General features: G+C 44.5%; 1 protein-coding gene across 2 annotated transcripts in view; it reads left to right on the top strand.

Moving 5' to 3' along the window:
• The first annotated feature begins 2,779 nt into the window (after positions 1–2,779).
• TNNT1 (troponin T1, slow skeletal type) overlaps positions 2,780–6,000 on the top strand; it is a 57,866-nt gene continuing 54,645 nt past the window's right edge. For both annotated transcript variants that reach the window (XM_088451001.1, XM_088451002.1), the window contains exon 1: positions 2,780–2,791. The gene's annotated coding sequence lies outside the window, so the exon portion shown is untranslated. The remainder of the gene's footprint in view (positions 2,792–6,000) is intronic.

The raw sequence follows: 6,000 nt of genomic DNA, 5'->3' as shown, positions 1-6,000 counted from the left end.
TACCAAAACTTACTTCAAACGAATATGGTTCAAACACATCAAAGTTTCTTTAGGTGGATTATTCCAAAAAAAATTCCAAAAACTGTCCAATGAACACTATATAATCTTTAATGAATGTGTGTACAATAACATCATTTAAAAGTAGCTGGAAAACTTCAGGGATGGGGAAAATCACAAAATATCCAGGTACAGTTGTTAAACAGGCATGCTAGCTTAGAGAGACTCCGGAATAGTCTCCAAGACTCCAAGAAACATACCTGGTACCTTAATAAAGATGTCCACAGTCCAACTGTTCTCCAAATTGATGCACAAAAAGGCCTCTAACCAACGCGTTTCGATCTAATGTTTTGAGAAATTGCTTCATTTCACTGTTCCCAAAGAACTCTATGGTACTGTGGCAAAAAGGCTAAAATGAGAGGAATCTCTAATTTGTCAGGGATTAACCCATTAATAATTTGGGGAAGTCTGTGTTAGCCATTATCTGGAGAAAACTGCTATTTTCTGTAGTGTTTTTGCTGATTGCAGTGTTACAAATAATATACCCCATATTGTTATATTATTAATCAACTATATTCAGTTTTGTTTTGAATTGTATTTGCTGTTTATATCCCTGTTTATAACTAATTGCTGCCTTTATTTCTCTCTCTTTCTATCAATTCTTATTGTTGTTCCTGTTCAAACTCTTTGCTTGGTTACACCGTGTAGGGAGCAACAAGAAGGTAAGTCCTATTGTTTCAATAAATAATATGACAAAAATTATTATACAGTATATCTATACAGTATTGTATATCGGTCATGTAAAAAAGAATTAGACAGATATCTCATTGTTACTACTCAACACTAGTAACACCGTCTTGTTTAAGGTGCCTGTAATTTCTACACAGAAAACCAGGACGAAAGCTCACACTATAGGTATCACAGAAACGCAGTAAAGTAAAAATCTAGAAACGATTCATAATATGTTGCTACTTGTATATTTCTTCCCATAATAATCTATCAATGGAGGTCATTTTCAAAGTGCACATAGGGCCTGATTCAGACACGCTCGCAAGCGCTATGCGCTCGCAAGCGGGTCGATGGCTGGGCAGTGCGCACACGCCACGTGCGCACTGCGTGTGCGCGAGTCCTGGAGCGAGCGAGAACTTCACTCGCTCGGGGCTCGCAGCAAAACGGGGCGGCTGTCGATGTTGATCGACACCTCGCCCCGTTTTGTAGGCGGGGAGGTGTGGTGGCTACACAAACAGAGGCGTTCCCGAAGGAACACCTGCCATTTGAGGGCGGCCCTTCTGACATCACTCGTGATGTCAGTAGTGAGCTTCCTGCTCTATTAGAGCAGGAAGCTCACTGGGGCTTGCGGGAACGAGACCCTACCACAAGGGTCTTGTCACAAGCCCGATGGTCGCGATAATCGCCTGGCCGCCCGCTAAAGCTGTAAGTGGTGACCCACAGTTTAGCGAGCGGCCAGGAGGCCGGTTTAAAAAAAAAAAGCGGCCGCCCTGATTCAGAGCGAGCGCTCGCTTTTTGCGTGCACCTCTGAATCAGGCCCATAATACACACCGAGAAACACCTTCGATTTACATATTTATTCACCTCACTAATCCACCAGCGCACATCAAACTGCACTTCACCATGTAAGCCACATTCACATAGTAAAAGTGCTGCTCAATGTTTAGCGATGTGGAAGAGCCTATAAAAGTGCACTGTGCAAACGTGTAAACTTTACATAAAGTTAGTTCTTCCTTCCTTCTAGTACCGTACCACCATCTCAGTTTTGTACCATGACACTTCTGCTGCTTTTGCCACCTCCCCGCCGGCAGAACATGCTAAGTAATGACATCACACAGAATGGAGCAAGTCAGGAGCAGCCAAGTAGCTGTGCGCTGCACCAAGTATTATGCCACCTCTCCAGGCTGTAGGGTGCCATTCTAGGCTTTGCACAAGCTGGTGAAGGGTGCCGTGGGCAGCGGCACTGGTCGCACGTCCCACCTTACGACCCTGTAACCCCTATTATAAAATAAACTTGACAATAAATTCTATTTGCGGTTTTAAGAAATCATTAATGTCTATAGACATTGGGGCTGCTTTTATTACCTTTATCACTGTAAAATGTGTAAAGCGTTTTATGACTTTGCATAAAGTGCACCTAGTAATTCACTTTACTAAGGTGCCTCCATAGCCTATGATATTCTCTTCCCTTCTCATAGAGGTCCTGGCTCTGTACTGACCAGGACTTACTAAGACAAGGGAACCTAATGCTTGTGGTCTCCCTGTAACAGCGGAAACCAGTACAGGCTGTCACATGCTGGAGCTGTCACATGCTGGAGTCAGTTTAGAATTTATGGAGGGCGCATTCTTCCTATAGCTCCATTAACTATTTATTTTGTACTTTAAACCGTGCACTATGCAAGGGGCCTGTTTGTATTATATATGATCAATTTTTGTGTGCAGTGTTACTACATTACCCATAGTGCACATAGAAAAGTGTTTCTTCACTGAAGTGCAACATTAAGGCACAAAAAGTCAGACTAAAACGTATGTTATTTGCTGACAGCTCTTCTACACAATTTTGCATCACTTAGATTGGACATTTCACTATCACATTTACTCTTTTTTTTAACTTGTTCTATTTTTCAATAAACATATTTTAGTTCTTAGTACACATGTAGCACTATTCTGGTAAGGATTAGTATACAGCTCCTGTATTTTAACAATTTATCATTGTGGATAAAATTATGGATAATTGTTTTTGTTTTTCTTTTCCTTTGCTCAACAAAAGATGAAGAACAAGAAGGTAAGATTAGCCTTAACAAATAGTCATTTCCCTCCTTTATATATTTATGTATAAATAGGACCTGACAAAGAACACACCTTCAAAGGAAAAGGACAATATTCTGAGCGTAGGTTCCGCTGCGGTTCCGTCCCTTTTTTCAAGACTTTTTATTTTTTGATTATCATGAAGATCTTCTTCTCAAATATCACTGGCTTGTCAGCATTTGCTCTTATTGAATGGAGGCTATTATTTTTAATTTCCTGAAAGTAAACACTTTGGGCTCTATTTATTAACATTATTTTTACTAAAATAAAGTGAAAAAGGGTGTTTTCACACCCTTTTCACATTATTTTAGTTTCACCTGTATTTATTACAGGGCAATTGGAGTAGAATTAGTAAAATTCTACTCCAACCCCCAGTATCACTTATTTTTAGTAAAGCAGATCGCATTTCCCATAATTGTAATGGGAAATGTGATCTGTGTGCAAGTTACTAAAAATAAATTGTAAAAAAATACCGCGGGAAGCCCTGCGATAATAACGCCACCTGGAGGTGGCGTTATCCAGGGTCTCCCCTGGTTACCGGGCTCCCACTCTGCTCTAACAGGGAGAGCAGAGGCGGGAGCCGGTACCAGTAATCAGCTGTGTGGTCTAAATAGACCGCAAGCTGATTGCTGTAAAAAAAAGAAAAAAAAAATTCAACATTTTTTTTTTCACTTACCTGAATCCAGGGACCGGTGATCGGGCCTCCGGTGATGGCTCCTCTCCGGTCAGCTGGTCTCCCACAGTGCACTGGGGCCTGGTCATCAGGTGATCGGGCCCCAGTGCAGTATGGGAGATCACCTGATGGGGAAGCCCGGAGAAGACCACCGGAGGCCAGGAGGATGCAGGTAAGTGTAATGAAGGGAGGGGGGGTCGCGGGGGTCCGCGATTGCAGGGGGCTGGGCTTAGCGACGGGGGGCGGGGCTTAGCGTCGGTGGGGGGTAGTAGCGGTGGTCGGTCGGCGCATGCGCGTGCTCTTAGTTGCGGTATTTTTTCCAAAAATACCGCGACTAGAGTGCGGATGGGATCCGCAGGGACAGAGCTTTATCGCAAGCTCTGTCCCTGCAAGGGATTTATAGTAAATCCATGTGATATTGCCTGAATTCGCAATGCGAATTCACTCGGTAATATCACACTACAATCCGCATTCAATATGCGGATTGTAGTAAATAGAGCCCTTTATCATTTAAAAAAATACACTTTTCTTCTTGAGTTTAAATACTGTATTTCAGGGCTGAGAAATGAACCTCTAAAATAGTATATTTACTTGTTCAAAGGACACTAAACATTCAAGGCGATTTACAATTCACAAAATAAGTTAGGAGCTTTCCAAAACTAAGGGCTCTATTTATTAACATTATTTTTACTAAAATAAAGTGAAAAAGGGTGTTTTCACACCCTTTTCACATTATTTTAGTTTCACCTGTAGTTATTACAGGGCAATTGGAGTAGAATTAGTAAAATTCTACTCCAAACCCCAGTATCACTTATTTTTAGTAAAGCAGATCGCATTTCCCATAATTGTAATGGGAAATGTGATCTGTGTGCAAGTTACTAAAAATAAATTGTAAAAAATTACCGGGGGAAGCCCTGTGATAATAACGCCACCTGGAGGTGGCGTTATCCAGGGTCTCCCCCGGTTACCGGGCTCCCACTCTGCTCTAACGGGGAGAGCAGAGGCGGGAGCCAGTACCAGTAATCAGCTATGTGGTCTAAGTACACCGCAAGCTGATTACTGTAAAAAAAAGAAAAAAAAATTAAACATTTTTTTTTTCCTTACCTGAATCCAGGGACCGGTGATCGGGCCTCTGGTGATGGCTCCTCTCCGGTCAGCTGGTCTCCCACAGTGCACTGGGGCCCGGTCATCAGGTGATCGGGTCCCAGTGCAGTATGGGAGATCACCTGATCGGGAAGCCCGGAGAAGATCACCGGAGGCCAGGAGGATGCAGGTAAGTGTAATGAAGGGAGGGGGGGTCGCGGCGGGGGGGAGGGGGGGTCGCGGGGGTCCGCGATCGTGGGGGCGGGGCTTAGCACCGGGGGCGGGGCTTAGCGTCGGTGGGGGGGTAGTAGCGGTGGTCAGTCGGCGCATGCGCGGGCTCTTAGTCGCGGTATTTTTTCCGAAAATACTGCGACTAGAGTGCGGATGGGATCCGCAGGGACAGAGCTTTATCGCAAGCTCTGTCCCTGCAAGGGATTTATAGTAAATCCCTGTGATATTGCCTGAATTCGCAATGCGAATTCACTCGGTAATATCACACTACAATCCGCATTCAATATGCGGATTGTAGTAAATAGAGCCCTAAGAGTGTTCGATAAAAAGGGGAAGGTATTTTACAGTATATACACACCTAATTTCCTGTCAGTGAAATTGGCCATATATATTAAAATCCAGCAATTCTAACTGTACACTGTACACCTGGGTGTCCAAATTACACAGATCTTGCATTTGGCCAGATCCACATGCATTGAGATATAGATCAAAGGTCTATTGTATGTTCAGGCTGCATTAATTCAAATGGCTTTTTTGCATCTTTGATATTTAGTTGAGGCCACATATGCAGCAATTTTGGACCAATTTGGTCTAAATTGTCCAAACTTCCAAATGACATGAATACATGTGTGGCCAGCTTAGGCCTGCACTGAAGAACCCTGCAGTGTCTGACATTTCTGTTAGTAGTGAAAGATAGCATTGAGGGCTCTATTTATTAACATTGGCCCTCATTCAGAGCCGTACGCTCTGAGCAGAGCGCACGCTCTGAATGAGGGCCGGGCTCCATTTTCATGGAGCGTCCTCCTGGACGCTCGTATAGCTGTGGGTCACCACCCACAGGCTATACGAGCGTGCATTTTGATGGCCGCGATGGTCGTGACCATCGCGACCATCGAAATTGCGAGCCGGAGCCTGCGGTTGAGGTTTTCAACCGCAAGCTCCGGAGTGATTTTGGCTCTATCAGAGCCAAAATCACTCCCACTGACATCACTAGTGATGTCAGTGGGCCGGCTTCTGACGGGAGGCGTTCCCGTGGGAACGCCCCCGTCAGGGAGGCACGCCCCCGGCACGCCCACCAAAGGGGGCGTGCTGTCAATTAACATTGACAGCACGCCCCCTTTGATCGGACACAACGAGCGAAGGAAAGTCCTTCGCTCGTCGTGTCTGGCGCATGCGCACGACGGAGCTCCCTCCGTCGT

Source organism: Taudactylus pleione, unplaced genomic scaffold (assembly GCF_031769625.1).
Source record: "Taudactylus pleione unplaced genomic scaffold, aTauple2 ptg000535l, whole genome shotgun sequence".
NCBI classification, from domain to species: domain Eukaryota; kingdom Metazoa; phylum Chordata; class Amphibia; order Anura; family Myobatrachidae; genus Taudactylus; species Taudactylus pleione.
This window is presented reverse-complemented; position numbering and strand designations above follow the sequence as displayed.